Source organism: Cricetulus griseus, chromosome 2, assembly GCF_003668045.3.
Source record: "Cricetulus griseus strain 17A/GY chromosome 2, alternate assembly CriGri-PICRH-1.0, whole genome shotgun sequence".
NCBI classification, from domain to species: Eukaryota; Metazoa; Chordata; class Mammalia; order Rodentia; family Cricetidae; genus Cricetulus; species Cricetulus griseus.
In genome coordinates, this window is record NC_048595.1 from 445,477,015 (window position 1) to 445,502,183 (window position 25,169).

Below are 25,169 nucleotides of genomic sequence, written 5' to 3' on the forward strand. Positions count from 1 at the left end.
TGAGTGAGGTAACCCAATCACAAAAAGACAAACATGATATGTACTCACTCATATGTGGATTTTAGACATAAAGGATTACCAGCCTACAATCCACACTGCCAGAGAAACTAGTAAACAAGGAGGACCCTAAGAGAGTCATACATGGTCCCCTGGAGAAGGGGAAAGGATCAGGATCCCCTGAGCAAATTGAGGACACAGGAGAGTGGGGAGGGAGCTACGAGAATGAGAAGGGAAGAAGAGAAGGATGCAGAGGTCATGAGGGAATAGAAAGGTTGAGTCAGGGGAAGAATAGAATAAAGGATATGTGATAGGTAGGGTTTTGGTTGGGGGGGTGGTAGGGGAGGAAGGGAGGGAGAAGGGAACTGGGATTGTCATGTAAAACAATCTTGTTTCTGATTCAAATAAAAAACCTGGATAAAAAGAAAGCAATGTAGGGCAGAAATGAACTTGATGCGCATATTAGAAAAACTGGTGTGGTTTCCACATAAAGCAAACCAGAAAGTAGTCTAGACACCACCAGACATTCCTCAGTCTTTGTTACAATTTAGTAGCACAGGTTAGTTTAATTTAATTCCTAGCATAATTGTAATTTTTGGATTATATCCTCACAGATATAGGGTATCTTGCCCAAAGTAGCTTCTGTGATTTGAAGGGAGAAGGCTTTGCTGGACGCAGTTGAAACTGATAAAGTACATTTGAAACAAGGCCGAAGTGTAGACGTTCAGGAAATTGTGAGAGCACAGACAAGTCATTTGAATTTTGGTCATTTTCTTTGGCTTATAAACAAAAGCAGGTTGAGCAGATACGAGGTTCCCCCCCATAGAATATTGGAAATATAGATTCTGTATTAAAGCTTAAATAAATATACAAGCAGCAGCAGCAACAGCAACAACATCTAATTAAAAGAAACCTAACAGGAGTTATAGAAATATTTGGAGGATATCTTTGCAGTGGGCTATTCAGGGAAGTAGGAATGCTTAATTTGTAAAGGAAATGTTTTTTTTTTTAACAGCTTGATTTAGGTTTTAAAAATTCCATTGGTGTCTGTCTATTGTACAAGGTACTGGGTTGCATAATGATCTTTTTATTCTTTTGATAGTTTCATACATGTATATAAAGTATTATGACTATCATCTGGGTGGACATTTTTTTCTGAACAGAATACTGATAGTTTAAGCACTAAGATTAACAGCTCATAAATGGGACCTCATGAAACTTAAAACCTTCTGTAAAGCAAAGGATGCCATCAATAGGACAAAGTGGCAACCTACAGAATGGGAAAAGATTTTTTTTACCAACTCCACATCCAATAAAAGACTAATATCCAAAATATAAAAATAACTCAAGAAAGAAGATAATCAAAAACTAAACAATCCAATTATAAAATGGGGTATAGACCTAAATACAGAATTATCAATAGAGTAAACTCAAATGGCCCAAAGAAACAAAGAAATGTTCAGCATCTTTAGCCATCAGGGACATGCAAATCAAAGCTACTTTGAGATTCCATCTTACAACTGTCAGAATGACTAAGATCAAATACACGTGACGGATGGTGAGGATGTGGAGCGAGGGTAACATTTCTTGCTGATGGGAGTGTAAACTTGTACAGCCACTGTGGAAATCAGTGTGGTAGTACTTCAGAAAGATGAAAATTGATCTGCCTCAAGATCCAGCTGTATCACTCTTGGGCATAAACCTAAAGGATGCCCTTGCTCAACTATGTTCATTGTGGCTCTACTTACAATTGTTTCCAGAAACTGGAAACAATCTAGATGTCCCACAACAGAAGAATGGATAAAAAAAATAAGGCACATTTACACAATAGAGTATTAGCTTTTAAAAACAATGACATCATGAAATTTGCAAGCAAATGGATGGAGCTAGAAAAAATAATTCTGAGATACTCCAGACCCAGAAAGAGAAATGATATGTATTCAATTTTAAGTGGATATTAGCCATTAAGTAAATGATAACCAAGCTACAAATTGTAGACCCAAAGAAATGAGGTAAAGAGGAGGGATCTAGAAGGGATGCATGGGTCTTCCTGGGTCTTCCTGGGAGGTAGTGGGGGAGGTGAGGGGGAAGGAAGGAGTGCGGTGAGAGATGGCTGGAATTGGGGGTCTCTGGGGCACCTCTGCACTAGGGGAACCTTCTCAGAATCTATGAAGTGATCCTAATGAGGACTTCTGGTATGGGGTAATATGGAGTCTAAACTGTCTATCTCTTGTTGCCAGGAGTCTAAACTGTCTATCTCTTGTCGCCAGGAGTCTAAACTGTCTATCTCTTGTTGCCAGGAGTCTTCCAGTGGTGAAACTGGGTTGCATTAAATTGAGTTGTTGCCAAGAGGTTCCACTGGAAATCCCCAAACAACCCAGGCTGTTGCTAAGACAAAGGGCTGCTCTCTGCAAAATGATAGTGGGGCCCCATTGCTGAGGACATAACTCACTGAACACGGAGTAGTGGAGCTGGTGCCTACATGGAGCCTTCACTCCTGTGTTCTAGTGTCTTTGGTGCTGGAAGGTACTTCGTAGGCTACCAGAAGAGAATCAGGGACACCGACCCAGGCACAAAGCCTTTACCCTATAATCTGTCCTGCCTGCAAAGTATATAGGGCAATGGTGGCACAGAACTTGTGGGAGTAGACAATCAATGTCTGATTTGACCTAAGGCCCGCTCCATGAGAAGGAGCCAATACATGACGCTGCTATGGTAACTAAGAACCAGAGGCTGGATAGCCCAGAGACCTATGGTAAAGCTGAACAAGACCGGTCTAAAAAAGAAGTATCAATAAAATGACTCCTAATGACATTCTGCTATACTCATATATCAGTTGATCTATCAACAGAGAAGATCCCTCCTGCAGCAGACCGGAACAGATTCAGAGACCCACGGCCAGACATTACCCGTAGAGAATTTAAATAGGAGGTCTTTATTAAATCCCTCCCCATCAGAGTCCACGGAACCTGGAGGATATTGTTAAGAGCCTGAAGGGATGGCGGATACCAAGAGAGCATGGCACTCCGTCTAAATGGAAAAGAGCTCATCGAGACGGATACAGTGGGCATAGGGCTACACAGGTCTGCACCAGGCCCTCTGTGTATACGTTACAGATTTTACCTTTGTGTTTTTAATGGGACTCCCGACTGTGAGAATGAGTAGGTCTCTGATTGTGTGTCTTCTCTTGAAACTCTTTTCCTTCCATGGGCTGCCATGCCCAACTTTGATATGCCAGGTTTTGTTTCATCTTATTGTATTTTATTTTGCCATGTTTGGCTATTTCCTCTTAAAAGCCTGTTATTTTCTAACGAGAGACAGAAAGAGAGTGGATCTGGAGGGGATGGGAGGAACTGGGAGAAGTAGAGGGAGGGTAAACTATAATTATGATATATTGCATGAGAGAGAAGAATCCATTTTAAATAAAAGGAAAAAAAGAATAAAAATCAAATGAGGGGAAACGTGGACTATCTGTATTTCTGTGACTGACTTAATTTGTGCAATACTATATTCTATTGTCTACATTTTCCTGAAATGACATTTTATCATTCTTTATGGCAGAGAAATATTATACTGTGTCTATGTAGCACATTTTCTTTTCTCTGTTGATAATCACAGGCGAATCCTGTAATTTAGTTATTGTGAATAGTGCTGCAATAAACATTGATGTACAAGTATCTCTGATATATCTTTTTTGGAGTCTTTTAGGTAAATACCAGGAGTGGCATAGCTGGGTCCTAAGTAGGTATATTTTTAGTTTCCTGAGAAACCTCAATGCTGATTTTCACAGTGGCTGGATTCCCATCAGCAGTATCTAAATGTTCGCTCATGTCTACATCTGTGCCAGCATTTCTTTTTTCTTTTTTTTTCTTACATAGGAGATTTATTTTAGTTTTTCCGTTCTAAAACCGTTACTTAAAAGATTTAGAATAATTTTAAAGTAATTTTTGGAAGGGGTACTCAATATGTTTCCAAGATGGGTGTTTTATGCCACTCCTCTATTTAATTCAAGTTTTTCAGTCCATCTTCCCAACTGTGCCTTGTAATTGCTTCCCTCTTGTGGCTCAGAGTGACAATTGTATCTGTGCCAGCATTTCTCGTTACCTGTTTCCGAATGACTGCCCTTCTGACTAGAGTGAGATGACATCTCTAGGTAATTCTAATTTACATTTTAAAAACTATCTATTGTGTACAGTAGAGGAACAGTTCTGGTCAATGGGTAAAGGAAATACTCATTTATTTTAGCAACAGAATACTATTCAGCCATAGAAGAAAATCCTATCAGCTACAACATAGGTAGAACTGGAGGTCAGCACTTGAAGTGAAGCGAGGAAGACACGGAAACAAAACTAAAACTTGAAAAAAATAATCTCTGTAAGCCCCTGAGATAATATTGCAGAGAAGTGGAGTGGGATGTGGGATGGATACCAGTGAGGCCACGGAGAGGGCGGAACTCAAGCAAGTGCCGCGAGGGGCATCAGAGCACAGTGTGGGGGAAGCGTTTCTGGATCGTCGTCAACACAGCAGGGTAACTGTTGGTTAGAACAGCTAGTGCTGCATTTACAAACGACAAGGCCTTGAAACTCCCAACACAAAAGTGACAATGCCTGAAGAGAAGGAAACACTTGTCACCCTGGCTGGATGACTACATTGTGTATGTATAACCAAACTATCACAATGCACCTAAAAAGATGTAAGTTTTGAATGACTATTAAATGTGCTTCAAGGATGAAAAAAGTTCATCTTCTTAAAGGTTAAGGTGGTTCTCAGTGTGTATTCTAAATCAGAAGGACAAAGGCATTTATGATATTTTTCAGTCTAGTTTTACAATTCCGGAGAATTGGAAATAGAAGTAATTGGAAAAGTTAAATTGTGTTTTGAAAGCTAACATATTTTTTTTTCCTACTGAAGATTTTAACTTACACCAGGAAATTATTATGGTATTAAGAAAAAAATTGAAATGAAACATTGTCCCTGTTGATTTTCATCTCTTTCTTGATTTTATCTTCCCATGCCTTTCATTTTTTATTAACCTGCAGAAAGATTTTCTAGTGGGTTAGACTTAAGATCTGCAAATATGATAGAGAGGTAGAGTTAATAAATGCAAATCCCATATGACCCAATGATGATAGATAAATGTCACTTTGTGTGAAGATATAAAATGTTCTTAGTAAGACCAATGCCGGCGAGTTTCTTTTCACAGGGTTGAATCCAATTTTGTACATTAATTTTCTATATAATAGTATATTGAAATGTGTTTGTGAACAAAACAGGGCTTAAAAGCATTTCTTGGCTCCACATAGAACTTTTTTTTAACCTTGAATCCTCTTATCTTTTTTGGAAACCCCATTTACTTATTCCATTACACAGATAGTTCTCTTGTGTGTTTTTTTTAAGCTGAGATTGAATTATGACCCTATAAAATATCCCAGTAAATGGCTATAAGAGAACAAAGCACAGAAAAGTTTCACAACTAAATGACATGATGGAGCAGACTGGCTTATAGCATATACCTCGATGCACTTTTGGGAAGAAATAAATTGCAGTACTCATAATATTTGAGTACCGCAAACCATGACGAGCCACTGGGGTGGAGAAGATGCCGTGGTCTATTATGCATGGATCAATACTCTTACACTGTGTCAGGAGGACGTACTTCACAGCAGGGGACTGGTGGGAAGGCAATTTTATAGTTTTTTTTGTGACTTTAGAGTAAATCAGATGCCAAATGTGCTGTTCTCCTAGAGAAATTCCCCTAATTCTCCTAACACAGCACTTGAGGCCTGGCTCTTTTAAACCAATGGACAGGAGAGTTTTCCTAGAACTGTTATGGCCTCTCAAGAAAAAGTCAGGTTTATTCTCAGGTCTCTGGAGGCAGCTTTCAGCCATGATGACAAGGTTCACTGGGAATAATTTTCTGTTACGTCTATTTAGAAAAACCAACTGGTGCTGGGTGTTGGTGGCACACACCTTTAAACCCAGCACTCGGGAAGCAGAGGCAGGCAGATCTCTGTGAGTTCGAGGCCAGCCTGGTCTCCAGAGCAAGTGCCAGGATAGGCTCCAAAGCTACACAGAGAAACCCTGTCTTGAAAAACCAAAAACCAACCAAACAAAAAACCCCACAACTGGCTATAATGGTTTACTATAAGTAGAAACTGTCTTCTTTGAAAACCCAGTGGATTTTCTCAGATTGAACTATTTCTCCAAGCCCTATCTGCACAGCTTCCTTACCAGTTTGCTTGGTAGTAGGGGTCCCTATGGCAGGCTTAAATGCAGCATCTGCCTGCCTTTTCTACCAGAGTCTTACTCACAGGAATCTTCAGTTTCTTACAATACTTAGAATGACTTGCCTTGCACAAGGGGTACATATTCTGGATAGCATGCCACACTACTTTGCACAAATCACTGTTAACTTTAGAAATAGTCCAAGTAACCAAACAAAAGATACTCAATAAATATGTAAAGATTGAAATAGAAAAAAATAACGTAGGAAACTTGAAAGAATTGTTGAAGCCAACGGAGGAAGTATATCCTATTATCCTGATTTTGTCATCATGAATCAGCTCCATATGGATGTGGCATGAAAACCTGAGACAGAATTTAAACCCATTACTTACCCAGAAAATAACATTTTTACCAAAAGACCTTTGAATCGGCGAAAGTCTGTGCAGTACATTGTTGTGGATCTCTATACACAGGCTGCCAGTAGATTTGATCAGGGCTGTAAGTGCCAGCAACCAAAACCATGGTCTCACTGTGGATCCTCGTTTAGTAAATGTGATAAATATTTCTCATATAACCTTCTGATGTTCCCAACACTCTTACCGGCTTGTTTGTTTAACTTACTTTCATTTTTGGTTTATTCAGATATTTGAAGAACCACAGTAATTAAGCCATTAAAACAGCTCACCAAGTCGTTCCAAGCTGCTTGTAGTGAGATAGTATGGTGAGTCCTCTGTCATTCCCTCAGGCAATCCATCAAATAATTAGCTTAGCCTGTCAAGGTGCAAAGCCTGAAATAATTAGGACTGAGGTCAGCTTTGATTGGAAGGACATGTTTAAGGCCGCTCTTCATTTCCTCAGAGAATGGAGCAAGAGGTTGAGATTGTGGCCTCAGCACTGAGATATGAAGGAGAACATTTTAGATCCACAGGTATGGCTAAGACAGTAGGGGAATTTCTTCCTTGAGGCTTAGAGAAGAGTGGAGGGTGATGGTTATCCTGCACTACTGTGATGCTCTAATTCTCCAGGTTACTGTTTTTGGCACACCCAGTTGGCTTCTTCCATGTGCTCTGTTTTACTTGGAAGGATGTACAAGTTTTGCCAGAAATAATGGCACATGCCATGCCAGTAGTCCCTGCATGAGAAACACTAATGGGTGAGGATTATGTATTTTAGGGCAGCCTTGGTCACCTAAAGATAAGTAAGTATAAAAGAAACAATACCAGACAACACAGTCAGAATTTTGTAAAAACAGCAGTGATTGATCACTTATGTTGTTAGTACTCTGTTAACAAAAAAATTGTAAAAGAAAACAGTTTGTGAGGATACTGAGAAAAGGGAAACTTTGTATACCACAGGTCAAATGTAAATTAGTATAGCCACCTTAGGAAAAAAAAAGCCATGGAATTTAGTCAGAGAATTAAAAGTCTAATTTCTCTATGACCTAGCCACCCCACTTCTGGCTACATGTATAGGTACAGATCCAAGGAAAAGGAAATACATTCGCTGAAGATCTATTTGCGTTACCATGTTTGTTGTAATGTTGCTTATAGTTTGCAAAAATAGGAAATTGCCCTAAATGTCTAAAGATTGAAAACTAGACGAAAATGTTATATGTATGCATATATGTGGCATGTACACATTGTTATATATACTTAAATCTCAAATGGGATACCATTCCACAATGATAATGAAATCTTGTCATTTTGACAACATAAATGGATAAGTCTCTAGAAAATTATGCTAAATCAAATAAGCCAGGCACAGAATACTAATACTATATATTCAATATGAGGAATCTAAAACATTTAACATGATAAAAATAGAGTTGAATGGTGTTGCCAAGTACCAGGGTGTGTGAAGTGCTGGGGGGACTTTGATCAAAAGGTACCCAATTCCTGTTAGGAAAGATAGGCTCTATGTATTAATTCTGAAATATAGTGGATGGTCTTTCATTTCTGTTGCTATGGTAAACTGGATCTGGGAGGAGTTGGGAGAGGGAAAATCTTGAGCACAATATATTATATAAGTTTTTTTTTCAATAAAGAAGGCAAAAAAATCTTAGGGAGGAGGTTTATTCCATTATATAATTCCAGGTTACAGTTTGTTATTGTGTGACAGTCAAGGCAGAAATCACAAACAGCCAGTCACATCTTTCCACAGTCAGGAGTGGAAAGGAACAAATGCGTACACACCCACTTGATTGCTGTGTTCAGCTCGGTTTCTCTACTATTATGTAGTTGAAACTCTCGCCTAGGGAATGGTCCCTCTCACAGTGGTGGGTTTTCCTACATCAATAAACTTAAGATAACACACCACACACATGTCTACCACAACCTGTACAACTTGGTTCTTGAATCCTAACTAGGGGCAGTGAGGGAGTAAAGAAAAGACAGTGACACTAAAGAAATGACAGCCACATGGACACAAAAGAGCTTGGATCACAGGTGGGCTGTGTGCACTCTGATGGAGCCACACCTACTGTCTTTCAGCCTAGAACCTCAGGCTCTTTGTTGTTCACAGCATAGGGGAAGAGATTAGCTAGTCCTGGCGGGAGTTCTCTGTAGACCACCTTCTCGAGCTGTGTGCATTCTTCACATCGATAGAAACTTAACTAAGACACTGTTCCTATCTCCAAATCTTCAGATGCTCATATATAACCTGGAGAAACTGAGGAGATCAGGATAATAAGAAGGGAGCATGGGAAATGGGGAGTAATAGAGAGGGGAATAGCGGGGGGAATAGCTACAAGTTATCTAAAAGAGCAAAACATGGCTGAGGTTTAATTAGAGAGGGAGGAGGGAGGTAAAGGAAGAAGGAAGAAGGGTGAAACTATTAGCTATCTAAATTCTCTCTCTCTCTCTGTATACATATATAGTTTAAATCCAATTTCCCATCTTGGCTGACAGTACTATAAGGGCCATAGATTATATAACAAAAGTCCCAATGATTTTTGGGTTTTTGATCAGAATTATGCAAGAGTTTCCCCAAACATAGGCTATTGCTGTTGCCCTTGGTTGCCCCCTAGACAGTGAGGGTAAGTCCCTATTGCTGAAGGACACCATGTGCTTCAGACTTAGGACCTGGAAGATCTCGGCCTTCTTCTGACATGAAATTGTCTTCCTTGAGGACTAACTCTCATGGTACCACGAGGTAGCATGCAAGCTTCCAAGGGAGGTGAACTAAAACAATGCCCAGTGTGGTACCATAGTGTCATGCATACTTTGGTAGTAAGCAGAAGCTCTCTCATTGGGTTTAAGGCCTCCTCCACAAGAGTGATACCAAAGCTGCCTGGTACTAGAACCCTTGGCAGCTTCCCAGAGCTAGTGAAGCCATGACTCTGAGGAGAACCCACAACTGCCACTTTACTAAAGCAGTATAGTTCCTAGTTTAGTGTTTTTAAAATCATGTGGGTTTGTTCACAGACATACAAGGGGGCCCTCACCTCTGTAATTTATATTGGTTTTTAGGGATGGGAATTAAAGTTTTCAGATGAGGCTCATTCAGCTGGTCCGAAACACTGCTGTGAGACAGGATATTGTCACTTGGTTTGTGTTAGTTCTAACGAACTCACATTGCAAATGGCAGAAGTGGTGCTGTGGATCAGAGGCAGTGATTGTACTGACTTTGGGACTTCAGGAAAGTTGTTTAATCATTTGGAGAATCAATTTTCTTATCTCTGAAATGGGAATGAAAGGAGATAGGAAGGATAAAAATCAGATAATGCAGGTAACAAAGCTGACTCAGGGCCCTGATACAGAGTAGGTTCTCTATACATACACAGTATCTACTGATGCTTTTCTCTTTGGATTTCATTGCATTTGAAGCTACTGGACACGGTCATCTGTCTTTGATTTCCTTTTCCTATAGTCTTCAGCTATAGTCACTGAATCATAACGTATGTCCCAGCCTTAAGACTGTTGGAGGACTTGCATATGCATTCCGTATTTGTCTTGTTGGTAGCCTGGGCACGAGAACAGCCTTATTCTGTCTTAGTTCTCTTCATTAACCTTTCTGTCAAATCTGCAATGATTGGTCCCACAGTCTGCTCATAGTTCCTACTCTCTTCTTGGTAAATTTTATATACCATCTTCTATAATAACGGTGTTTTTTGCACAGTATTGTATTGCTGAACTTACTCCATTGCTTTTAATTAGTTGCTTAATTTATTTATCGTTTTCCTTAGAATGTGTTTCTCATTTTATTTTTAAAATAGCACAGTCACACCTTAATTATTTTTATACACTGCATGGAATACATTGCATATCAAGGGATTGGCAGGGACAGAAAGAGCCTATAGAGTATTGTAACATTTTTGTTTGGGATTCTCTCGCAGTAACTCAAGGGCAGGGTAAGTCCCAGGTAGAGACTGCAATGAATTTATGTAAATGCATTTGTGTGCCTTTCCAGTGAGCTAGGTCACTGTCTTCAAAGAATTCTGTAGATGAATGTGGTTTTGAACATCATAACCAAAGCATACATAATAGCTGACAGAAAATCATTGAGACATCAAACTTAAAATTTATTAATCAGCCCATACAAAGACTCTCTAAAAGAGCAATGTGTGGAGTTATTTTTGAGATGCTTATTGTAAATTCGTAATGACTCACACACTTCTATATTGATTTTTTTCAACAGGTGACATATCCCTGACCCGTAGATAAGATGAGGCTACAGAGATTTCAGAAATTTTGATGACATTTTCAGTGTTGAAATGGAATGCATAATGTTAACAGACTCCCTGAACTCCCAAATCTCCGGACTTAAAAGATGATGTAAATTCGGGAAACATATGCTTAGAAATGGCAGAGTAAGCACTTTCCACACTGCACGAGTTATGGTGGCTATAAAATGCCTGGACAGAAACAGCAGCAGAATGGCATTGCACATTTTAGTAGTGGTCTGTCAGATTCAAGGCCAATTAAAAGACATTATTTTAAAAAAGTTGATGAAATTGCCCAGAATTCTTGACTTGAAAGGGAGTAAGTAAAAGAATTGCCTCAGGAAGAAGTAATTCTCCTTTTATTATTTGTGAACTTGGTAAGCTTCATATTTCTATAAGTACCTATGTAACTGATAAAAACCCTGATGATCTTTTAAGAAATACATTGGAATTTCAGATTACTATTTCTTCATAGGTGTGTAGAGGAAAACAACCGTACGTGGAATATGGATATAGATGGGTAATTTATTAAGGGGAAATCACTTACATGAGGAACTGATGACCCAGGTTAGTCTCAGTAGCTCTCCAAGACCTGACTGGAACCCAGTGAGAGAGTGAAGTGCCCCTTTCCTCCAATCTTTATCACATAGGCCCCTTAGGCACCTGTGGCCACGCCCAAGTAGGCATGGTCAGTGCCACAGGAGTGTAGAGGTCTCTCCCTACATAGGTATTTCTTTAGAAAGACTATGTACCAGCAAACTATAAACAATATTGTTTTCGTACTGATTTTTCTCTTATGAAGTTATGATTTAGTCTATATTCTTGCTTGCTTGACGTTTTGCATTTGTTTTTGAAGAGCTACAAAGGAAGGCCTATGCTGATTCTTCTTTAAATATGGAATTTGAAATAAGTCTTAGGGGAAAAAGTTCTCCAGTGAGATGAAGTGAAAGCTCTTCACAGGGAGGCCATAAATTGAGACACAAACATATCAATTAATGAGTATATTAGTCTTTTTAGCACTTGCATACATTTTGAAGTAATTTCCTTCCTTGTTCAGCACTTAAACTCTTCAAGAAAAAAAAATCTGTTTTGAAGTGTTTGAAAGAAACTGTTTCTTTTGCTTGAATTATGCAGAGGAAATTCCATACTGTGTGTCATGAATGCCCACCAGTGTTAGACACTAAGGTACAGTTTATTGCATCAAGAAACTATACATTTCTGTCTGTCTACTGCTGAACACCAGAGTGACATAGTAGTTCTAAGGAATCAACACTTTTCTTTTTATTCTATAAAATGTTTTTAAATTTAGCCCAGACTAGAAATAGATACAAATCCCAAAAGCTGGTGCAATTACTGACACTTTGTAACTACAGTTGTAGCAACATTTAGTGCTTAGAGTTAAAAACAAGGGTCATTTTCTTGAAGAATGTGTTGCAGTGGCGGGTCTTATGGGTGCATGTACATTAGTACATTCTTTTCATCCTTTTTTTTTTTTTTTTTAACAGCCTTTGCACTTTCTAGATCACTGCCTGTGACCTTAGCAAACTACTTTGGAAATGACATTTCCACCTTTTGCCCTGCCCAAATTGATGGTATTGCATTTTAAATTAGGGATCACAGCACCTCTTGCCAGAGAAGTGGTGCCCGGTATGAATGCTTAAGGAGAAAGAATTTTCCTTCGGAATGAATGGTTTTCATATGGTAATCAGTCCAGTTCTAAACAATCAAAAAGCAGTGGTTATACTTGTAATTACCTGATTTCATGAATATTTATGCCGAGCCATTATACTCATTTACTACTTTGTTCTTTAGGTAATATAGAATAACATTTACCATGTCCCTCTGGTAAAAGAAATACTTTGTTAATCAAGGACAACTTGATATTCAGGATAGAAAGTCATCCAGCAATATCCCCTTCCTGTTTTTCAAGCTTCCTGTAATTCTTTCTTCAAAATGAAGATTGCATGGACTTGCTGTGCAATCAGCACCCAGCCTTGCTTCCCTTTCTTTTCCCTTGAAAAAAAAATACTCCTCATTACAATCTCATAGAAGTCCGACATCTTTTAACCTAATTCTCCCCCTTTCTTCTAGCGAGCGACAGATGGAAAATGCAATTAAACAAGAGTGAGGCGCTGGGTAACCAATCATCTCCCTGCGCTCCCCTTTCATCTCTTCCTAAGATGTCCCTTTAAGCTTCCTGGGGGAGATACTGAACATTATGAACACAAATTAAAGGTGGTTTTCTTCTAATCTCTTTCTCAAGACAAAAAAAAAAGAAAAATATTTTTGAAGTTGTAGAAGCAAAAGACTCAAACATTAAGCTCATGAATGACAGATGTTGATAAAGTATGCCTTAGTCATGTAACTTTAATTCAGTTTCAAAGTAAAGACAAATGGGTTCATAACATTGGCAGTCTAAAAATTATTGTGAATGGCAAAAGATCAAGTAAAAGATTTATCACAAGTAAATGTCAGATATTATATGCATATGTGTCCCACAGTACTTAGGTACACATAACAAATATTCAATTTTTTTTTTGCATGTGAATGTGATGCTTTTCCTTCTAGACCAGTCATTTGTAGGCATTTTATATTTTTGGTTGTGAGCCTAGCCTTTAATGGCTGAGCCATGCTTCCAACCTAGTTTTTAGGCATTTTAAGCTAACAAAATTTTAACAATGTTGTAAACTGTTTCTAAACTCATTTTGTAGTAGTGGTACTGCCATAGTTAGTTTTTTATTAAATTTTTTTTAGTTTTTTCATTTTACATATCAACCCCAGGTCCCCCCCTCTCCCCTTTTTCTGCTCCCCCTACTTCCCCATTCCATCCCCCATCCCATCCCCCATCCACTCCACTCCTCAGAGTGTAAGGAAGGTAAGGGAGGGTAAGGCCTCCCTTGGGGAGTTAACAAAGTCTGCCATAACAAGTTGAGGCAGGAACAAGCCTTCCCCCCTGTATCAAAGCCGAGCAAGATATCCCGCCAAAGTGAGTGGGTTCCAAAAAGCCAGTTCATGCACCCGGGATGTATTTACACGTCAACTTGACACAGCCTAGAGTCAACTACAAGGAAAGCCACAAATGAAGAATTGCCTAGGGCTGGAGAAATAGCTCAGCAGTTAAGAGCACTGGCTGCTCTTCCAGTGGTCCTGAGTTCAATTCCCAGCAACCACATGGTGGCTCACACCCATCTGCAGTGTGATCTGGTGCCCTCTTCTGGCCTGCAGATATACATACAGATGGAACACTGTCTACATAATAAATAAATAATTAAAAAAAAAGAATTGCCTAGATCAGATTGGCTTGTGGATGCTTTTTTTTTCTATTTTGCTTGTGGATGCTTTTTTTAATGGGGATTATCTTGATTATTAATTGATGTGGGAGGGCCCATTTCATAGCAGGTGACACCATCCCCAGTAAGGTGCTCCTGGACAAGGTAAGCATGTGACTGTGAGCTAGTCAGCAAGCGGCCTTCCTCCATGAACCTTTCATGATCTTGCTTGAGTTCTTACCCTGACTTCCTTCAATGAAGGGCTGTGACCTGGAAGCTCAAGTCCAAGTAAACCCTCCCTCCCCTAGATTTCTTTTTGTCAGAGTATTTTATCATAACAGCAGAAGTCAAACTAGAACAGACATTTTTAATATCCATGAGCTAAAGGACAGCATGCAAATATGAAAAATTATGTCATTTATATGATGTCAACTAAATAGCCAGTCTATATAACATTTGGATAGTCTCAATCTCCATAATGGTTAGCTCAATTTTAGTATTATAGTCATTTTTTTAAATATGGTCATAATGAGGTATAGACGGATTTGTCATTTTCTCCAAGCCATACAAAAAGGACTGGAGTTGGAATCCAAACCCCAGTTATTTAAAATTTACCTCCACATCACACTATACCATAATGATTTTAGTAGTGCTTTTAAAAATGAATTTGTTTTATTCATTATACCATATATGTTTTTAAATTTTAAATTTATTTATTTGTGTGTGTGTATGTTGGTGTATAATGTGAGAATTACCAATATGGAGTCAGGTAAAAATATAAGGGTATTTATTAGGGAGAAGCCTTACTTACAGAGTGACCTAGCCAGCCGGCAAGGCAGGAGTAACTACAGCAAGCCGAAGATGAAAAGGAAGAAGGGAGAAGGTCCATGTGTGCACCCCTCACTCTTAAACCTTCCCTGGTCACCCTGACCTCGAAGGCATGGTCCGGCATCCCTGTAACCAGCCCCTAGCAGGTGTGGTTATGGTGTCCCCTACAGTAACTCCAGGTAAACCTTTGTATGAATATGTTTGTATACATACATATTTATAAAGTTTATTATACAATTTGTTCTGCCCAATTTGACCTCCTAGGGACCACACACGTAAATAAAACCTATTCTCCCTCTCCTAGCAGCTACAGATTGCCAATAGCTCCACTGCTAGCAATGGGGCTTTATGGGACTTCCCTGCCACACAGGGATTTTCTCTGGCTTGTATTTGTGTGGGACTTATGCATGCTGTCACAGCCCTAGTCAGCTCATATGTATGACTTCCCTGCTGTGTCCTGAAAACACGACATCCTTGTCATACTCCAGTGCCTCTGGATCTTACTATACCCCCACCCCTCTTCCACAGTGATCCCTGAGCCCTGCAGGAGGGGTACACAGTTATTTTCCCATTGCAGTTATAAAACACCATGCCCAAGGCAACTTCTAGAATGAAAGGTTTATTTGGGGTCTACTGTCCCCGAGGGGTTAGAGTCCACTCAACAACTGCTGGGGAATTTGGGCATCAAGCACAGGGCATGCAGCAGGACTAGCTCAGAATTTACAACTTGAACAGCATGCAGGGAACACACACGCAAATGTGCACACACGCGTGCACAGATGCACACACAGACGCACACAGACACACACACACAAACACAAATATCCCTCCACATGCTCACGTGCACAGACACACACACACACACACACACACACAGACAGACACACACACACACAGACAGACACACACACAGACACACACAAACACACACACACACACACAGACACACACATACACACACAAACACACAACACACCCCACATACACACAAACACATAGAACTTGAAATGGTGCAAGACTTTAAACTCTTAGTGGCATACTTTTTCCAGAAAGGCCACACTTCCTAAGTCTCCCCCCCCCAAATAAGGCCACTAACTGAGGACCAAACATTAAAATGCCAGAGATGATGGGAGACATTTACTTTTCAAAATACTACAACAGGTAAGGCTGCTTTCAGCTCCGCCCATGCTGCCACAATATTATATGAAAATGAAATCACGATGCATCTGCCTTTCTCAGTTCAATTCCAATTCCTTCAATCTTTGTTGGTTCCTTATTTTGTGGCTCAACCCCAGTAGGACCTCAATGTAGTGATTCTGACTGTTCCCTTTTGTCTGAGAGACTCCTGCCCTGAAAGGGATTGCAAAGTCCGAGAGCAACGCACCCTTCAGAGGAAGGAATCCCCTTGTAGCACATCCCTTTTATCTGGTTTTCCTTGTTTGCTATCCTTATACTAAATCCTTCAAAGAAGAACTCTCAATCCAAAGTACCAGATAGCTTTTTGAAAATTAATTCAATAAATGATGTGTAGTGATGCTATGCAATAAACTTATATAAAAGCAAATTCTACCAGTACTCAGAAGCCAGAGGCAGGCAGATCTCTGTGAGTTTGAGGCCAGCCTGGTCTCCAGAGCAAGTTCCAGAACAGGTTCCAAAGCAATACAGAGAAACCCTGTCTCAAAAAACCAATCAACCAACCAACCAACCAACCAACCAACCAACCAAAAAAAAAAAAAAAAAAACCCAGAAAACAAATTCTAATTTTTCTTTTAGAAAGATGTAAAGTACATTCTCTATAGTATTTGTGACAAGGAGGAAGATAGCTAATGAATGACAGTGGCCTTGTCTAAAGCTTGATTTTAGATGCATGGAGTCAGACCATTTTCAGAAATACCTAAATTTTTGGGTCTTAAAATACTGTTGGCTTTAAAAATGACTTTGATTAGCATGCAGTTATTGTTTTCATGCTATACATGAAGTAAATTTCACCCAAATTAGGGTTTAACATAGTTCTTTGAAATCAAACCAGTAACAATGAAGTTCCTTTTGGTAATGTTTATTAGAAAGTACTTCCAAGAACCCCTAGAAATGTGTTTCTTGGATCCTTACCAGTTCAGCTCTACAGACAGAGGACAGCCAGACAGAAGGTCTCCAGTGGATTAACCTGTAAAATGCTCCTGGAAGTTAACAGTGACAGGGTGTTGGCCAAGAACATGGCTGGGGCCATAATGGGATTTTCGGGTACCATGAAGGCCTGAGGTACAGAATGAGTCACATCAAACTGACATGAGTGGCAAGATCAGGTCTGATTGCATTTTGTTCCTTATTTCTCATGAACTGAGAAGCGGGGATGGTTCTGAACCTGCAGTCAAGACAAGGTTGTCCCCTTTGCTATGTGCCCACAGGCTTCCTTTTTGCTTAAAGTAGGGGAAGATATAAGCAAAACTTTCTTCTATGCTCTGTCCTGGCCTTGTGCTATAAATCACATTCCACTTAGTTGCTTCTGTTTGTAGGAAGAATTATGGAAATTTGGGGTTGTTGTTAGATTTGGGATTTATTCACCTTGAAAGCTAATAGAATTTATATGCATAATTTTACCTGCGCTGTAGTTCTAGTTGAGGGGTTATAATAAGAAATTCATGGCAGGTCCTGGGAATTAATTGTTATACATATCTCCATCCAGGGACCTGTCTAAGGAATGATGTGGACAGAAGTTTCTGTCCTGCTTGGTCCTTTAGCCATTTAGTCCCAAATAAACACACAGAGGCTGATATTAATTATAAACTGTTTGGCGACAGCTCAGGCTTCTTATTGGCTACCTCTCTATCAATTATTATCCCATTTCTATTAATCTGTGCATCTCCATGCAGTCTTGGCTTACTGGTGATGCCTAGGCTCTTGCTTCTTTGGCAGATACATGGCATCTCTCCCACAACTCACTCTCTGCCTTCTTCTTCTCAGAATTCTTCTACTCTGATAGCCCTGCCTATACTTCCTGCCTGGCTACATCCTGCCTGTCCATTGGCCGAAACAGCTTTATTCATCAACCAATAAGAGAAACATATATTCACAGCATTCAGAAGGGCACCCCCATCCCATGATGGTTGTTATAGAGCCTTGTGTACTAGAGACTTGAGAAATAGGAAGAAAGGAGAGATCTTTGTGTCTACAGGGGAGTGCACACTTCTCTAGTGGCAACCTGTTAACTGGATCCTGGCACTGTTACTGAGTCTTTGTTCTTGGACAATTATGTTTCAATTGTGCATTTATGAAAAGGACAGACATGTTACTGTCCACTTCATATATGAGTAAAACCTGTAACTAGGAGAATAAAGCCATGCTCAGGTGTGAAGTAATGCGAATTAACTCTTTGCTGACATTCTAATGTTGCAGTAGATTTGGGAAGAACACAGGAAAAGACAGACAGAGACAGAGAGACAGAGAGAATGAATTTGAGCAACATGGCTCAAAATTTATCATGAATTAATTGGTTAAAAGTGAAATATGTGCTAGTTTTAGTTTCTATGTCATTAAAGACAACTTTGTTTCAGGGACTCTGAAACATATGATCCATAAATATTTTGTAGTTTAGAAAGTTTTCTTTTCCTTATTCTTTTAGCTCATGATTTTTTTTATTGAAACCATTCCATATTCATACATTCTCCAGAACTATTTCTTCTGTTCTGTAAGGCCCCACATGCATAAGGAGTAATTGTGAGGAGCTGACAGTGAGGAAGGGTGTCTGTCCCTCACAGAGCATGAGGGCCATCTGTCTCTTTGAGTCTTAATTCCTTTCTCCACAGTGATTGTTATTGTCTGGAACTATTGCTTTAAACAGATAAGAACTAGTTATATGTGGTGTTTGCACCCACACAATATGTTTTAGTGGTAAAAAGAAGCCCATGTTGCTGGACACTCCACACCACAACCCATCAGCCTCAGCTATGGTTCTTAGGCATCTACACAGCCATTGTCAACAAACTGCAAAATAGCTCTTACTGAAGCCATTTGATTTGTACTCTGCTAGAGCTCATTAGTCCTGGATTCCAGCACTTCATTCTCTGTAAGGTTCCAAGAGACAACTTATTCTTTTCTCTGACTTCTTAGTTTGAGGGAAGAGAAACATCTTTAAGGACGCTTACCTTTTCTTGTTGTAACAGTGAAACAACCCAATTATTTTTAGAATATATTTCTTGTTTTTCTTTACTGTTATAACTTGCTTTAGGGAAGAAATTAAAAAAAAAACATTTTACACATGTGTGTGTGTGTGTGTGTGTGTGTGCGCACGCGCATGTGTGTGTATGTGTGTATACACACCTCTTATGGTCAGGTGCCTGCAGAGGCCACAAGAGGGTGTTAAATTTCTTTGGAACTGGAGCTACAGTTGTGTGCTGGACCTGGACTCTTAAGTATTGAGCCATCTCTCTAGCTTCTTAGGGAAATATTTTAATATCCTCTGGGTTAGAAAACTGCTTTTACATTCTATATGTCCCTTATTCTGTGATCAATATTTATAGTTCACCCTTTAGACCAGGGGTTGGGCAAACAACATTTTGTGGGTAAATCTGACCCATTCCTTTGTTTTGTAAGGTTTTACTGGAACATAGCCATATTCATTCATTTGTGCTTATTAATTGTTAATGGCTCTTTTTGAGCTATAGTGATGAGTTATAGATTGTACTCATGTTGTAGAATCTCTTAAAATATTCAGTAGTCGGCACATAACACAGTTTGCTGCCTCTATTCAAGACCTCCAGGTTGTGATATCATCTTTCAGTATAAGATACTTTGAAGATGATAACAAATATATTCATATCTTAAGTGCTTTAATCTTGCAAATTTAAAAAACAACTTGTTTTTAGCCTAGTATACTATTGCATGATTTAAAGACTCTTTTGTTGCGTTCTTTGTCTTAGACCATTTAGGTTTCCCTTTAAGGCAAATGGATTTGCCACAAATTTAATGGATGTACAACAATAGACTGTGAAGAATACTTGTTTTTCATTGTAAGATCAAAGAATTGAATCTTAAAGTAGTGTTTTATCCTTACTTATTTTGTCACAGTTATCAACCATTCATAAAAAATTCAGTACTAAGCTGCCTAGAGTACAAATAAAAATATTGAATATATTTTTCCTTGTATTAAGGGATAAGGAATAGTAGAACCCAGGGACTATGAAAATAGACAAGGGTCAGAGGTGTCAGATAAGTTCCTGTTGCTGAGGGCACCAAATACTTCAGAAACAGGGCCTAAAGGTCCCTGAACTGGAAGTGACCTGAATGCTCCCTCCATGAGCACTGGCTTTCATTGTACCACAAGGTGCTATACAAGCTTCCAAAGAAGGAAAGCAACCAACAGTCCAACCCAGCTACAATGCCTATGAACCACATTAATGACTGGCATGGTACAATAATCCTATTGGTGCAGTAGTGACATGTATACCTTGGTGACAAACAACCACTTGCTAATTGGACTTAAGACCCACTCAGCAAGACGGATACATTTGCTTAGTATCAGAATTGGTAAATCTAGCTAACTACTAAGTGCTACTGAGATGATGGCTTACGAAGGATAATCTACAACCACTAATTACTAAACCAGCATAATCCCTAACAAAAATCTATAAATGACTGCCCTTATACCCATAGATAAATGTACTCTTCACCCCTCATCAAGGAAACCTTTCTTTGCAACAGAGATCATTATAGAAAACCACAACCAATCAATATGCAGAGTTGTAGAACCCAATCTCAATGGATACATCTTTGCTGTGAATTTGTGTCTCCTAGTAACATTGGAAGCTATACCTGTAAAGTCTCGCCATCATGACTGCCTAAATGAAAACAAGGAGAACACCAAAGAATATGTCAAACTGCATAGGCAAAAGCCTACAAGGCCCCAGTGCTACACAAAGAACTACAGGCAACTGAATAAAGCTGAGGACTGGGAGAGGTGGTTCTCTCCAGAATAAAGCACACCAATTGTTGGTCCAGTGCCAAATGGTCAGCCCTGAAAACATACATACAAACTCTAGATGGAAGTTTCTGTTTGCCTGGTCACACAGTCAATTAGCCCCAAATAAACACACAAATACTTATATTAATTTATAAACTGTTGGCTGATGGCTAGGGCTTATTACTAGATAGCTCTCTCTTAATTATTAACCTATAACTACTAATCTATGAATTTCTACATGGCCTTATCTTACCAGAGAACGTCTGGCATGTCCTACATGGTATCTCTCCTGTGGATTCCCTCTCTCTCCTTGGTCCTTCCTCTTGCAGCCCCATGTCTCGATAAATCTTTCTGCCAAAAGCTATCTGAGCCCCACCGCCACATGTGTGTTTTACGCCAGCCACCTGCCCGAGTTAGGCCCAAATGAATACACAGAAACTTGTATTAGGTTTAATGTTGCTTGGCCAATGACTAGGATTCCTCATCTGTTAGCTCAGTCTTAATTATCATAAATCTATATTTTTTATAAGACTTATCTTATCGGATGCCTTGTTGGCATCCTTCCTGGCTGGTGGATCACATCGTGCTGCTGGAGCAGGAGCAGAGGGGAAAAGAGGGCCCTTCCTGTTTCTCCTTAGCTCAAATATGAGTCTCCTTGCTATGTCACTTCCTGCCTGGATAATCACTTCTCTACTACATTTCCCAGAATCCTCTTTGACTCATAGTCCCGTCTACTTGCTGTCTCATTGGCCAAACAATATTTTAGCCTGGCTACTAGCCAACCAATGTTTTATTCATCAACCAATAAGAGAAACACACACACACACACACACACACACACACACACACACACACACACACACACACACATATATATGTCCCCAATCAACAAACAGCATTTTAAGGACTCAACAGGTCACATTTGGGAGTATGTATGCATATAGAAACATCACTACGCATGCACTAACAATTGATAAAAAATGGGGCCCCAAATTTTGAGGAGAGTGGGTAGGAGTATATAGAAGTATTTGGAGGAAAGGGAAGGGGGAAATGTATTAGAAATACAATTTCCAAAACAAACAAACAAACAAACAAGAAATAGAGGGGAATATTGGGTGTGGAAAGGTTTAAACAGGAAGGAGGTAGAGGAATAGGAGAGACCAGTGGGAAGGAAAGGAGGTTATTAGCAACAACAAAGTAAAAAAAATTCCTAATGAATATGGGCAGGATTTAAATATATATATTAATTGTATAAGTTGTTTGGTGTTCTTCCAGTTTTCATGGAGATAACTGAGGTCTTCTGTATTGGCACACATTCAAGCAATGTATTGGCACATATTCAAGGTATGAAACTATATACTCTAAAGCTAATAATGTTATTAATGTTTTATAAAATTACAAGTCATTTGAAAAGATAGTACAGCCTAATGCTATGCTTGATGAACATTGATAGAAAAATCCTTAAAGAGTTCTACAAAGTTGAATTCGGCAGCACATTAAAATACTGCACACTGTGCTCACATGGGACTTAATACAAGGGTGGTTCAGCCTATGTTAATCCATGTGATACACCACATTAACCGAATGAAGGATAAAAACCAGTCATTTCAATAGATGCAGAAAAACATTTGACAAAATTCAACATCCTTTCATGTGTAAGAAAAATCCATTTAACTATGTATAGATGGAATTTGCAAGTAGGTTATAAATATCATGTGTGAAAAGTCCACAGTTAAAACACATATTTAATGTGGCAAAACGGAAAGCAATTCTTACAATCAGCAATGGGGTGTGAATGTTTACTTTCCCATTTATTCCAGAGAGTACTAGAGTTCCCAGCTGGAACACAAAGAAACAGTATCCAGGTAGAAAAAGAAGTCTTGAAAGAAAATGTAGACACTATGAATTCATATGTGGGAAATCCTAATGACTCCATTTCCCCACTTTCTGGTACAAATTCAGCAAACACATAAGTCACTTGATTTTTCTACACACTAGTAGTAAACTCCCAGAAAATGAATTTAAGTAAACATTCCCATTTCCAATAGCATCAAAAATAGCAACAAAATCTCCATACTGATTTCCATAGTAGCAATGGTAGTTTACATTCCCACCCTTGGTGTATAACTGTTCCTTTTGTCCACTGTTTGCCCACATTTGTTTTCTTTCTTTTTAAAAAATTATTTTTTATTTTTAAAACCATCTTATTTTACACACCGATCCCAGTTCCCTCTCCCTCCTGGCCTCCGGCTACCCCAACTTCTCCTCTCCCAACCCCTCATCCACTAGTCAGAGACGGTGAGGCCTCCCATGTTTTCTTGATGATTTCTATTCTGACTGGGGTGAGATAGAGTCTCAGTGTGGTTTGTATTTTCATTTCTCCAATGGCGTGAGAAGTTGAACTTAATTTTTTAATGTGCTCATTGGCCATCTATGTTCTATCTTTTGAGAACCTTCTGTTTATTTCATTAGTCTGCTTGTTGCCTGAGTTGGTTGGTTTCTTGCTGTTGACATTTTTGACTTCTTTGTATATTCTGGATATTAATCCTCTGCCAAATTTATAGCTGGCAAGACATTCTCCACTCTTTAGTTAGGCTGTCTCTTCAAGGAAGATCTTTTAAAAATAAAAATAGGATAACTCAATTATAAACTTTCATATATGTATATGCGTGTGTTTTAGGTAGACTCTACAGTTGTGGGTTTCCCTATGGCAGTTTACAATGTCTTTAGGGCTAATCATCCCTCTTCAAATTCCCTCTACCCAACCTCACATTTCTCATGTTTATCTTTTCATATTCCATTATTCCTCCTTTCCTCTTCATCCTACTTGTTTTTTATGTTATTTTTTATTAGAAACAATCTTATTTTACTTATGAATCCCAGTTCCTTCTCCTTCCCATACTCCCATGCCCACAGCCCACCCCTCAACCCATTCCCTTTCTTACTACTTGTGTTTTATTCTCCTCCCCTTGAAACACACTCCCACGGCACCTGACTAGTTTCCTGTTTCTATAGGCACTCCAGTTTAAACACACATATGTAAAGATTTTAGTATAACACTCATATCAGAGAGAGAACATGTGGTGCTTTTCTTTCTGGGTGTAGGTTATATCCCTCTAAATGATTATTTCCAGCTCACCCATTTACATGGAAATGTCATTATTTTAGTCTTATTAGCAGTTGAATAATATTCCGTTGTGCATGTGAAATGGCTATTGTCATTTCTTGGCTCTCGAAAACAGAGCAGTGACAAAAACATATGGGTAAGTAGCCCTGGAGTAGGATATTGACTCCTTTGGCAATATGCCCAGAAGTGGTATAGCTGTGAATACTTCTACTTTTTCAGGAACCTCCACACTGATTTCCATGGTGACGACACCACCCGAACTTGCACCAACAGTAAGTTTTCCCTACCTCCATGCCATCATTAGCTGTTGTTTAAATTTTTTCTTTCAGTTTTTGATATTATAGCAAAAATAGATATTTCTCCTTTCCCTATCTTCCTCCCAACCCTCCTGGCTCCTTTTCAAACTAATGGTCTTGTTTTTCATGAATTGTTACATGAAAAACCAGATATAACCTGCTCTGTCTGTATAATGTTACTTATGTATATTTTCAGGGTGACCATTTGGTATTGAATAACCAGTTAGTGTGATTTTCCCAGGGAAGGAATATTTCTCTCACTCTCACCAAGCTTAAAACACCCTAGAAGCTTCATCTCTACTGGCTAGCTTTTATAGTACTGGAAGATGTTATGCACATTACAAGGAGAGAAAAATAGTCATTAGTTTCATCCAACTATTAATCTAGTGACTTACAATATTGACAGGCCTGGCAAGATATGCTCACTAGAGTAATAGTTTCACTAATATTATGTTAGTAACCATCCAACCAACCAACCAACCAACCGACCAACCACCTTTTCATTGGGTTTTAAAACATGCTCCACAAGACAGAACTCATGCCTGGTTTTATTAATTGGGACAAAAACCCATGTCTGGCAAGGCCATAGGCCCTAGTGGAGACTCTAGTACTGTTACTATTCTGCTAAATGGACATAGTAATAAATTGCATCGTAAGTTCTTATCTTTATACCTGTATATCAATGCATCTCTCAGCTCTTATCATAAAGTCTTTTTGTAGTATATGGTGACTAAAATAGAGACCCACAATTGGGCAACATACAGAGAATAAGAGGCTGTAGAGTATTCAGCTTTACATGGACCGTCTATAC

General features: G+C 39.1%; 1 long non-coding RNA gene across 1 annotated transcript; it reads right to left on the bottom strand.

Moving 5' to 3' along the window:
* Positions 1–8,278: 8,278 nt before the first annotated feature.
* LOC113833606 lies at positions 8,279–21,399 on the bottom strand. The gene is made up of 2 exons (XR_004768750.1): positions 17,089–21,399; positions 8,279–12,895 (listed from the first exon to the last, which is right to left on the bottom strand). It is a non-coding gene; the product is annotated as an uncharacterized LOC113833606 (long non-coding RNA).
* Positions 21,400–25,169: the final 3,770 nt, after the last annotated feature.